At 46.1% G+C, this 12,617-nt stretch overlaps 1 long non-coding RNA gene across 3 annotated transcripts in view; it reads right to left on the reverse strand.

The window, feature by feature from the left end:
- LOC108536194 (uncharacterized) overlaps positions 1-9,493 on the reverse strand; it is a 22,778-nt gene extending 13,285 nt beyond the window's left edge. For 2 of the 3 annotated variants that reach the window (XR_001887446.1, XR_001887445.1), the window contains exons 1-3: positions 9,318-9,493; positions 6,763-6,854; positions 302-392 (exon numbers count right to left, since the gene is read on the reverse strand). This is a non-coding gene — a long non-coding RNA (uncharacterized LOC108536194). The remainder of the gene's footprint in view (positions 1-301; positions 393-6,762; positions 6,855-9,317) is intronic. The other variant, XR_001887447.1, reaches the window with a different exon arrangement.
- Positions 9,494-12,617: the final 3,124 nt, after the last annotated feature.

Consider the following 12,617-nt stretch of genomic DNA (forward strand, 5'->3'; position numbering starts at 1 on the left):
CAGGAGATCAAGATCATCCTGGCCAACATGGTGAGACTCCAACTCTACAAAAATACAAAAAATTAGCCAGACATGGCAGTGTACACCTGTAGCTCCAGCTACTTGGGAGGCTGAGGCAGGATAATTGCTTGAACCCAGGAGGCAGAGGCTGCAGTGAGCCGAGATTGAGCCACTGCACTCCAGCTTGGGTGACAGAACGAGACTCCATCTCAAAAAAAAAAAAAAAAAAAAAAGATAAACCAAGTGTCTTTCAATTGTTTGTAACCAAAAGAGCTTGACTCAGAGAAGTTAAAAAACTTACCTAACACCACGTAACTTAAGAAGGATGAAGCTGGAACTCTAATGCCCGCACATTCCTGTAACTGCCAAACCACTTAGACTTTGTCTTCTTCCTAAAGGTTGGCAGGGCAGAGGTGGAGTTTCCCCAGCAGAAGGCACTGTCTCATTTCCCCTCCTTTCACACCAGTACATTTTCCCAAGAAAAGCCAAGGTCAGAATCACCTCCAGGGCAGCCTCAAATGGGAAAAGAAGTTGACAACAGGAATGTATGGGAAGTAGAGAAGGGCAGCACCATTTTGGTGGGTAGGGATCAGGCAACATGGAAAAGTTTATGTTTTTACTGAGTCTTGATATTTTTTGGGAGCAGGTGGAGCCAGCCCCTTCCCTCCATGGAGACACAGCCAGGCAGATGGGTAAGGTGAGCAAGGCATAGGCCAGGAAGAAGTGTGGGGACAGCTTAGCTTTTGGAGTGGGGACTTCGTCCATCAGGCTTCCAGGCCCAAATAAGTCCCCTCATCAAGGAAACTGTGTACCCCTTAGGCAGGCTTGCTCCAAAGATGCAATCAAGCCAGGTGAAGACCAAGGAAAAGAGGGTCAAAGATCTCTCTGGGCAAATCCATTAGAGACAGCTGATCCTTTGGAGCCACTTGAAGTCTGCAGCTCCTGAAGCTCTGTTTATTGACTCTGTTTATTTCTCCAATTTGTCAAGTACTGTCTGCAAGCTCCAGCTTCCCTCATAAGTGCTCAGCTTCTATTCTGCCTTGCAGGCTTCACCAATTTGATTAGCATACTCTGCACTCCGTCTTTCAAGTCGTTAATGAAAATACTGATGAATACTGGGAGTTATTCAGATCCCTGGGAGGCCTCTCCTCCACCCCATCATCCTCTTTCCTGGCAAGTAAACTGGAAGGGATGAATCCTCTTTTCAGATATTCTTCGCCTACTGTTCAAGAGCTTTTGTCTAATCTTTTCATTCATTCATCTATTCAATCACTCACTCATTTATTCATTTGCTAGGGCTAGAGGCTTAGCACAATCCCTGGCACATGGCAAATGGTAAACAAATGCAAGATCTTAGTGTTACGAGGTGCTGTAGAGAAACAGAGATGCACAAGATAGACCCCAGCCCTGAGTGATAAGAATGGGAATAAGAATTACAGCTGCTAGTTTTTAAATACATGCCAGATACTGGGCTATGTACTGTCCAGATAATATCCAGCCCAGGCCAGCTATCATCCACCCTACAGAGGCAGTTGTTGGTAATGATTAAAAGGGAGGATTCTAGCCAGGTGCGGTGGCTCACGCCTGTAATCACAGCACTTTGAGAGGCTGAGTTGGGCAGATCACTTGAGGTCAGGGGTTTGAGACCAGCTTGGCCAAATGGTGAAACCCCATCTCCACAAAAATTAGCCATGCATGGTGGCGGGCACCTGTAGTTCCAGGTACTCGGGAGGCTGAGGCACGAGAATTGCTTGAACCCGGGAGGCAGAGGTTGCAGTGAGCCGAGGTAGCACCACTGCACTCCAACCTGTGCAATAGAGTGAGACTCAGTCTAAAAATAAATAAATTAATAAAATAAAATAAAAGTGAGGATTCTAAAGTCAAAATTCTTATTCCAGCTTTCCACTGACTGGCTTCATTGCCTTAGATTCTCCCTCTGTACAGTAAGGGTACTATTAGTTATTTCATAGGGTTACTGTGAGGATTTAAATTATTAAATAACACAGAATTGGTACTTGGAGCACTGCCCAGCATATAATATACACTGAACAAATGCTGGCAATTATTATTATTTGATATAATACAATTACCCCTTATGAGGTAAATGTTACTATCGTTGTTTTACCAACAAGAAAACTGACGCTTAGGAAGCCTGAGTAATTTGCCTAAAGTCCTACAACCAAATAATGGAACTCGGGTCCAAACCCAAATCTGATTCCAAATTCCATTTGCTTTATTACTGTACACTAGAAAGGAAGAAAACATGCATACATACATACATAATTATTTTTACAAGACAGAAAAGCAAATGAGACTGTAGAGCATGGAATATTTTCATGGCACATAGTAGATTCTCAGTGAATCCAACCAAATGATGATGATGTTGATGATGTCAGTAATGATGACAACAAAATTCTAAAGTGCCATACTGAAGTTTTAAAAAATTGTTTTAAGATGTCACAGGACAGAGAGACATCATTTCTGAAGAGAGGAATAGTTGGAGACTTTCATGGAAAAGGTGGTATTTGCAAAGGCCTTAAAGGATGACCATGAGTTGGACACAAGGAGAGAAGAGGAAAAGGCACCCAGGTAGAGGAAACTGCAGGAGCAAAGGCTTACAGACATGAACGCTTAGGGTGTGTGTGAAAAGAAAGAGCAAGAAGTTCCACTGGACAGTACGTGTTGTATGAAAGAAAATAGTTGGGACTGAGCTGGAAAGGAAGGAAACACACCCTTATTGACACATGAGGCCTTGCCCAAAAGACTAGTCAAAGCAGAGAGATTTCTCACACTTCAGAGTCTTCTGAAACTCACATTGGAAAAAGAGCCATATGAGGGATTTGGAGATGAGGAATGGGGTTTCTTCAATATTCAGGCAAGAGTAAGTACCACAATGCTCGTGCAGTAAAGCTTCAGTTCGAGGTGAGGGCCAGGCAGGGCTGACATTCAGCCAACACGTGTGTATCGATATAGGTTGTTGAAAATATTAAACTGCTTTTCTTCCAGGCTGGTAAATGGCACTGCCCTGAACCACCCAAGTCCCCTTCCCCTGGACTCCAGGACCTCCTCGACATCCTCACGTAAAAGGATTAATTTCTGGCACTATTTTGATAATCACCCCTGGAGCTAGGGGACTTGGCTTGAGGATACTTTTGCATAGCATGTTACTTAACTTTGAAAAACACAACAGTTGTATCAATAAATGGGTTGCAGAGTATAAAAGCAAACAGACCAACCACTCCACTCTGGCCTCAGATATTCCTCAAGCTAGATCCTTGTGGGGAACTAACTGCTTTCCTGCTGAGTCACAGCGGCTGCAGCCCTGCCCTTTCATGTGACTGTGTCATTTGGCATTATGGTTCTTCCTGAGCCCAAAGGAATACAAAGGTCTCTATCAGGACATTGGGCATTGCCACTGTGCTAGGTGCACACACCTGACAGATCGTCTTGTGTGCTCCCACTTTTCCTGTTGCTCCCAGCATCAGATAGATCCCTGGGATCCCTCCATTAGCTTGGCAATGCCGTGGAAGTTGCCAGAAAAAGAATCCCAAGGAATTGGTTCTCGGCAGCTTCGGCTCAGGCATTTGTCTTCTTAACGAACTGGTGGGGAGGTAGCTCTTTTGGTGCATCATCTCCAGGGCAGGATCCTGCCCTCTGAAGCTTGCAGTGAGACCAGGGACTTGGGGGCTGATGGGAAAGCTTGGGACTTGCTCTTCCCTCTGCTATGAATTTTCTCTCTGGCCAAAGCAATGGCCTCTCTTAGCCCTGCATTTCAATTTGATTGCTCTCAGTACCCATGGTCACCTTTCCTCACCCACGGCTCTTCACAAAAGAGAGACAAGAACAGGGAGGAAGGGATCCCAAAGCAGAGTCCCTGTTGAGGCTGGGGTCTCTGGGCAAATCTGCACCCTGTGCAACTCCTGGGACTGCAGATGTGAGTGATGCCCCAGGATGAATGGTATCCCCAAAGCCTTGAGTGGGGGAACTGTGTGCCATCTGCCACTCCACCCTTGGGAAGATAGCCCCACTATTGAGTCAGAGAGCACCAGGAAGAGGTCCTGGATCTCTAACATCTGTCGTCCTGCTGGGTAATGATACTGTGTCTTTTATCAAATCAGAACTAGCCTTGGCAACATGGAGAAAATCCATCTCTACAAAAAAAAAAAAAAAAATTAGCTGGGCGTGGTGGTCATGTGCCTATTAGTGCCAGCTACTTACGAGGCTGAGGTGTGAGGATCGCTTGAGCCAGGAGGCAAAGACTGCAATGAGCCGTGATCATGCCACTGCACTCCAGCCTAGAAGACAGAGTAAGACCCTGTCCAAAAAAAAAAAAAAAAAAAAGCTTTCCATTCCTCCCTTTTAGAGAAAGCAGAAAACACACACAGAAGACTGTACACACACACCTTCTGTGTGGCTGTGGTCAGGGGCTTTACCAAGGGACCTTTCCTGGGAGGGGAAAGAAAAGTCTATGAATTGCATTGAGGACCTGAACAAGGGCACAGGATATGGAGGGGGGTGACAACAAAATGGTTTTTATTGGCGATCAGCCCTCCACATGCTGCAGTCCCTCCTACCAGTCCACTAGCAGGTTCCTAGGGAAGCAATACGTCTTCCATTTGGCCATGCACACACCCCTCCTGCAGCAGCATGCACTTTCTGTTCTCCTGCATGGCTGGCCTGATGCTCACCCTGCAGCCCAGTGACGGGAGGAATGACATTACCCCTGCCTATGCAGAACCTACTTTCCATTCCCGATCTCAGCTGTGCTCTTCTTCTCCACAGTGGCTCCCAAAGTATCAAGCCCACTGTGCTGATTTGAGTATTTGGTTCAGCCCTTTCTGGTCATCACCAACGTTCACCTGGCCATGCTGATGGCAGCAGGCACTGATCTGGCCATTCCCACAGCCTGGTCACCCCATAGTGGCCCTTGATTGAGCTTGCCATGGCACGGAAGGGGGCCTCTCCTACTCACCGAACTCCTTATTGAGGTACAGCACATTCGTTTATATTCATATGGTAGTAATACCTAATTTTTATAAAACTCCTCAAGTGCCAGGCACTGTCCAAAGTATTTACATGCATTACTCATTTAATCCTCACAATCGCATGATATATACTGTCAGCCTCAATTTACAGATTGAGGAAGCTTGACCATGGAGACTTTTGTTAACATATTCAAAGTGCATGTAAGGAACAGGGCCCAGATTCCAACCCAAGCTACTAAGTTCCCAAGTGCATGTGTGTTCCAAGATATCATGCCATGAGGATGCGGAAGATTCACATGACTGGTATCCAAATCCTTCCTAGGAATAGGTGGTGATGCGATGGGTGGAGAAGCATGGAGGAGGCAGATCCTGGAAACAGGGCGAGCAAAGAACACAGAAAGGGGACACTGGGAGCCAGAAGCCAAAGGGGAACCTGGACTTCCCTCCGTTCTCCAAGGCCTGGCTCTCACTGAAGATACTGTGGGATGAGAGAGAGAACAGAATACTAAAGAACAGAATGAGAGTAGGTGAGCAGTGGGCCCAGAGGAGAGGAATGCACACAGGCTGAAGGGAGAGAAGAGATGAAATGGACATAGCACGTCTCACAAGCCAATGGGAGGAGCTAGGAACCCAGTATTGGCTTGAAGGTGCTCACCTTCCCTCTGGATGGTTGACTCAGTGTCGACACAGACTTTAGCTGTCAGCCCTGAACGCAATCGGCTCATCATTGCAGCCTCTTTATTGTCTAAATTTTTCTGAAGGCATGAGATGCCACTGGCCTTTCAACAGGGCTACCCAGGACATGGGGAAGAGAAGGGCAGGGAAGCAGAGACAGAGGCCAAACACAAGTGCTTCTGCCAGCAGAGCTCAGAGCATGTCTGGCAACCCCAGTTCCCAGCCCTGAAGCAGGCACCAGGCTACCAGGACAGACATAAACCAGGGACAAGGAAAGGGAAGGGCCAGCCCCAAAGCCCTTGGGATGCCTTGTCAACAGGCCAGTGTCCTTTGGAAAACATTCCAAAGGAAACAACAAAAGTGAGACAAAGGATTTCCTTCTTCTTCCCTCATGTCAGAAATTCCCTGAGGGTCTTTCCTGGACTACTTGTCTGTCTCTATAACGATCCTACATACTGGTCCAAGTTTTTAAGGCCAAAAGTTTTAAAGGAAATGGAAAGAGAAGTAAGATTTAAAATATGTGTCAGAGTCTGTTGCTGTCACTGTGGGAGCTTATTCTTTCTTGTCACAGCGAACAAAGCTGAGGAAACAGATTTTTCCATGTTACATTTGATGGGGGTTGGGGTCATGGCCTAGAACTGGGGCTCAGTGGAAGATAGAGCACACCCATTAGAGAAAGGGATCAGCAAAAAGGAAGATAGAGCACACCCATTAGAGAAAGGGGTCAGCAAAAGAAAGATAGAAGCAGATGCCAATGGGGCAGGGGCTGTAGGGAAAAGAGGGGAAGAGGGAGGGGCAAAAGAGGAAGAAGTGGAGGAGGAGGGGATGAAGAGGAGGAGAAGGAGGAAGAAGAGGAAGAGGGGAAAGGAGGAAGAGGAGGAGGAAGGGTGAGGAGGAGGAAGAGGAGGAGGAAGTGGAGGAAGGGGAAGAATAGAGGATGCATATGAAGAAGAGAAATCACCACTGCCTTGTCTGCCTTCACTTCTCCCTGCCTCTTGCATCCTCTACCTGTTCTCAGTCAAGTTCTTGCCACTGGCACTTAATTTGTCTTCCCTTTATGGACCTCTACAATCCACCCCTCCAGGTCCTTCCTGCCTCTCACCTGGACCAGTCTGTGGCTTCCAATAATAGTCTTCTTAGCTTCAGTTTCTCCCGTCTCCAGCTCATCCTTCTCACCACTCCAGGTTTAGCTTCCTAAAATATTATTTTCATGACATTATTCTGTATCATTTTTTCATAACTCCCTCTTTAACTTCCATTTCCCAATTTGGTGTAATGGAAGGAGCCTGAGCTTTTCGTAGAAGGGTCCTCCAGGGTTCTCAGCCTCAGCACAGTTGATATTTGGGGCCAGATAATTCCTCACTGTGAGGCCTGTCCCGTGCATATTAAGATGTTCAGCAGCATTCCTGTTACCCTTGAGTGCATCCCTCCCCACCCCTACTTGTGACAACCAAAAATTTCTCAACAGTGCCACTTGTCTCCTGGGGGACAAAATTGCCTCTGGTTAAGAACCAGTGACCTAGATTCAACCCCTGACTCTGTCACCTACTGACAGAGCTCCTTTGGGTAAATGACATAACTTCTCTGAAGCCTAGTTTCCTCAATATTAACACAGGGCTAATAATGCCTACCTTACAGAGCCATTCTGAGAATTAGATAAAATAATTCTAATATATAACACAGACCTAACACAATACCTAGCACATGATAATAGCACAGTGAGATGGGGCCCACTGTGTACAGTACAAACTGGAGATTCTACCATGGTTTAGCTCCATCCTAGGTGTATTAGAATAGCCATTTACCTGTTATTATAAGGAACAAAATAATAGTGGATTAAACAAGTAACAGTCCATATAAAATCAGTCCTGGTTGATAGAGTGCCCATGTGGTATCTGGTGTACAGGTCCTTTCTAGCTTCGTGTTCTGCCATCCTCAACACAAGGTTTCCATCCTATGGTCCAACATGGCTGTTCCAGCTCCCACCACCACATGTCTGCCCTTCCAGGAAGCAAGAAGGAAAGAAGGGCAAAAAGGGACAATATGCCTCTTTCCTTATATGGGTACCATTGCAGTGCTGTACACATCACTTCCACTCACATTCTATTGGCCAGAGCCTAGTCACGTGATCACACCCAACTACAAAGGAGACCGGGAAATATATATATATATATCTCCATAGCTTCCACCTAGACCTCTTCTAAACAGCTTGTTCAAAGCACTAACAGAGCCAGCCATGGTGGTGTGCGCCTGTAATCCTAGCTTCTCAGGAGGCTGAGCAGATAGGATTATTTGAGGTCAGGTGGTCAAGGTTGCAGTACACTATGATCATGACTGTGAATAGCCGCTGGACTCCAGACTGGGCAACACAGTGAGATCCCAGCTTAAAAAAAAAAAACACTAACAGGTCTATTTGGTTATCCTCCTAGTACCATCACTTCAATATGCTCTAACAAAAGATATATATTTTTTGTTTGTTTGTTTTTAAGAAACAGAGTCTTGATCTGTCACTCAGGCTGGAGTGCCGCGGTACCATCCTCCCACCTCAAGTGATCCTACTTCAGCCTCCCAAGCAACTGGAACTACCGGCGTGCATCACCACGCCTGGCTAATTTTTTCTTTCTTTCTTTTTCTTTTTTGTAGAGACAGAGTCTTGCTGTATTGCCCAGGCTGGTCTCAAAACCTGGGCTCAAGAAATCCTCCCACCCTAGCCTCCCAAAGTGTTGGGAATACAGGTGTGAGCCATTGCACCTGGCCCAGAAATATTTTTAGTTATGTGGCAAAGTGCCCAGCTGAACCTTCTGTTATCACAGATCAGAAAACAAATATTGGAAAATGTTACGTACTGAATGTTTGTAACCCCCACTAAAATTCATATGTTGCTGGCATTTGGAGATAGGACCTTTGGGAATTAATTATTGTCAGATGAGGTCATGAGGGTGAAACTCTTCTCTGATAGGATTAGTGTCCTTATAAGAAGAGACATCTGCTGGACGCAGTGGCTCATGCCTGCAATCCCAGCACTTTGGGAGGCCAAGGCGGGCAGATTGCTTGAACTCATGAGTTCCAGACCAGCCTGGGCAACATGGCAAAACCCCATCTCTACAAAAAATGCAAAAATTTGTCAGGCATGGTGTTGCATGCATGTAGTCCCAGCTACTCAGGATGCTGAGGTGGGAGCCCAGGAGGCAGAGGTTGCAATAAGCTGAGATTGCACCACTGCACTCCAGCCTGGGCGATAGAGCCAGACCTTGTCTTAAAAACTAAAAATAAAGAAGAGACATCACTCACTCTCCATCCACTATGTGAGGACACAGAGAGAAGGCAGTCATCCACAAGCCGGGAAGAGAGCCTTCATCAGAAGGCTACTCCTTGATCTGGGACTTCTAGTCTCCAGAACTGAGAAAAAAAAATACACTTCTGGTGTTTAAGCCAACCAGTTTGTGGTATTGTGTTATGGCAGCCCAAGCAGATAGATAAAGGTTCAGCCTCCAAACAGTCACATTCTGCGGTACAGGAGGTTCTGACTTCAACCTACAAATTTGTAGTGGGGACGCAATTTAGCTCATAATAAGCATACTGTAGATGCCCAGGAAATACTTATCTGTCTGATTAAAAGACTCAGAAAGAGAAAGGCTAATCATACTGTTAACTAACTTCTGTGCACAGGGCCACTCAGCAATGTTTTGACATGTTACTCCTCCTCTTGCTTCCCCTTGGAACTCAATATTCTCTTTGGCTGTTATGACTCCACTCTCTCTAAGTTTTTTCCTTCTTCTCAGGCCACTCCTTCATCCCCTTAGTGAGTTCCTCTACCTCCTGCCATCCTTTAAAAGTCAGCATTCTATAGTGTTCTATTCTCCTCACTCTAAGCTCTTTCCACAGTGATCTCATGGATTCCATTGCTGCAATCATTGTTTGCAGCTGATGGTTCTCGAATCCATAGCTTCCACCCAGACCTCTTCTGAACAGCTTGTCCAAAGCACTAACACAGCCAGCCATGATGGTGTGCACCTGTAATCCTAGCTTCTCAGGAGGCTGAGAAGGGGGATTGTTTGAGGTCAAGAGGTCAAGGTTGCAATGCACTATGATCATGCCTGTGAATAGTCACTGGACTCCACACTGGGCAACACAGTGAGACCCCATCCCTCCCCCCCCCAAAAAAAGCACTAACAGGTCTGTTTGGTTATCCTCCTGGTAACATCCCTTCAATATGCTCTAAACTGGATCATTTATCAATCCCCTCTATCTTCTCCACCATGATTCACTCTCCTTCTCAGTACACACACACACACACACATTGTTCCTTCTCTTAAGCTCCTTATCTCAGTGAACCATATCACCATCTCCCCAGAACCTAACTCCTATATTCAATCCCCAAATCCCATCCAGTTTGACTTCTTAATACCTCTTTCTATCCCCTCTTCTACCAGTTTACTTTGGGCTGCTGTCATCTCTCATTTAGATTACAAAAACAATATTTTTTCTAATCCATCTGCCTTTCACCCACTCTTTTCCCTTCAATCAAAGTGACTTTCTAAAACATAAACACAATGCTACCACTCCTCTGATGAAAACCTTTTAAAAACTTACCATTGGCCTTAGACACATTTCAAATTCCTTAGTCGGGTAAAATAATTCTTCATCCCTGGGTCCTTCTTCTCTACTCCACTTCATCTCCTGCCCACCCCCGACACAACTTACACTCTTTATTCTTCACTTACAGTTTCCCAAAGAGTTCTATACTCTCTTTCAACCTCCAGCTTTTACACATTTTTCACCATGTTTGGATTCCTCCCGGCTAATTTCTGTTACTATTGCAAATCTCAGTTTACACATTACCTCGTCGAAGAAGCCTAATCAGCCTTTGAGAACCAATTCCTGTGGATCTTCTTCCCTGGAATCAACTGTCTCCCTCACCTTCAGGCACATTAACCCCACCCTGACAGCTCATTTCCTAACACCTGCGCTCCTCTTATACTTTATTCATATCTTTATTAAAGCATTTATCACACCGTAATTCAGCTTTGCCCTGCTGCTTCCCCACTGTATGCAGGCTCCTTGGGGACAAAAACTGTCTGGTTTCTGTGCTAGAAATCATCTGTTTTTTCTTCCATATCCCCTCCCTACCCTTCTCTGTCCTCCTGTGAGCCCCAGGAGGCTGATCTGTAGTAAATACATAAATGGAATTCAGCCACTGTAGAAAAGAGGGTGAAGTCCAGGTCAAGGTCATCATTTCACCTGCTAGATGAGCCCTTCAACCAAAGCACAGCTTCTGCCCCGTGGACCTCTCCACCTGACTCATTTTTTCTTCCCGGAATTGTCTCTCCCTTTATCCCCTCAGCCTAGGCGTGATAATATCTTCCTGATGTTACTGGCTCCAGGAGACAGCACTACCCCTTGTTTTCCTGCACTCTGCCCTCCCCTTTGAAAATAGTCCCTTTATTAAATTCTCCTCAAATTACCAATTACCCAATTTAAGTTTGCCAGGACCCAATTAATTTCCTCTTTCAGTTTCTGGCAAAGATTCTAGAACATAAATGTTGAATGAATGGATGAATGAATAAATGAATTGAGGAAAACAACTCAAGCCATTGGCTAACTTGGCTTATTCATCCTTATTTCACAAGGAGAAAAAATGATTTCTCAATTTAGAACCTGAAACTCGGTCTGGCATGGTGGCTCATACCAGTAGTACCACCACTTTGGGAGGCCGAGGTGTGCACCTCAATTGAGCCCAGAAGTTTGAGACTAGCCTGGGCAACATGTCAAAACCCCTTCTCTACAAAAAAATACCAAAATTAGCCGGGAGTGGTGGCACATGCCTGTAGTCCCAGCTACTCAGGAGGCTGAAGTGGGGAAATCAATTGAGCCTGGGAGGTTGAGGCTTCAGTGAACTGTGATTACAGCACTGCACTCCAGCCTGTGTGACAGAGGGAGACCCTGTCTCAAACAAACAACAACAAAAGAACTTGAAATTCAAGTGAGACAGTTTTAGGGTCAGCAAAGAAGGGGATCCTTGGGACGCTTTTGGCAGAAGGCAGGTCTGGGGAATGAGAAGGAGGCTGTTGGGTAGATGGCCTTTGCTATAGCAGTCCCTGAGGTTTGCAGGGTGCTGGGCTCCCCAGAGAGAACTGTATTTCCTGCTGTGACTCTGTGCCATGCTGCGTGGGAATGCCTCTCATGCCTTCCTTTCTTTCTCTTGGTCTTTCCCCTAGAGAAGGGATTAGAAAATCACTGGATGGTTACTTCCTCCAACTTCCCACTCAAATCCAGCAACCTGAAATTCAAGCTCAAGAGGTGTGGGAGGGGAAAGCCCAGCAATCATCAAAGTAGGAGAGACTACATTCATGAGCAGATCTGGGCCAAGGCCACAGCCGGGGGGCAGGATCCTCTGAGATGCGTCATACACCACACACCCTTGTGGAGTCCTCCAATTGTCCCAGCACTGTTCAAGCTGGGAGGGACCTCAGTGCTCATTATACCATCAGAACCCAGCCCACGGAGGGGAAGCAATTGCCCAAGATCACACAGTAAGTTGGGGGCAAAGCAGGTGTCAGAACCTAGGTCACCCAGTCAATAAACTTGCCATCTCATTGCCACACCACACTGCCTCCTGAGACCAGGGGATTCTTCAAACATGTCAGGTTTCAGTAGAAGGAACAGGCTCCCAAAAGAAGAGGCCAGACAGACAGTTCAGGTCTGCTGTACTATGTGCTTTGGAAAAGAGAATTAGCACTAGTCAAGCTATGGTTATACACAAGGCCCTGGCCATATATTGTCAGGGGTCAATAGTACTGGTTCCGCAACACACACTGGGGCCTGTTTGGGGCAGTGGGGGAAGGAGACCATCAGGATAAATAGCTAACGCATGTGGGGCTTAGTACCTAGGTGATGGGTTGATAGATGCAGCAAACCACCATGGCACACGTTTACCTATGTAACAAACCTGCACAT

Source organism: Rhinopithecus bieti, unplaced genomic scaffold (assembly GCF_001698545.2).
Source record: "Rhinopithecus bieti isolate Rb0 unplaced genomic scaffold, ASM169854v2 scaffold_13259, whole genome shotgun sequence".
In the NCBI taxonomy this organism is placed as follows: Eukaryota; Metazoa; Chordata; class Mammalia; order Primates; family Cercopithecidae; genus Rhinopithecus; species Rhinopithecus bieti.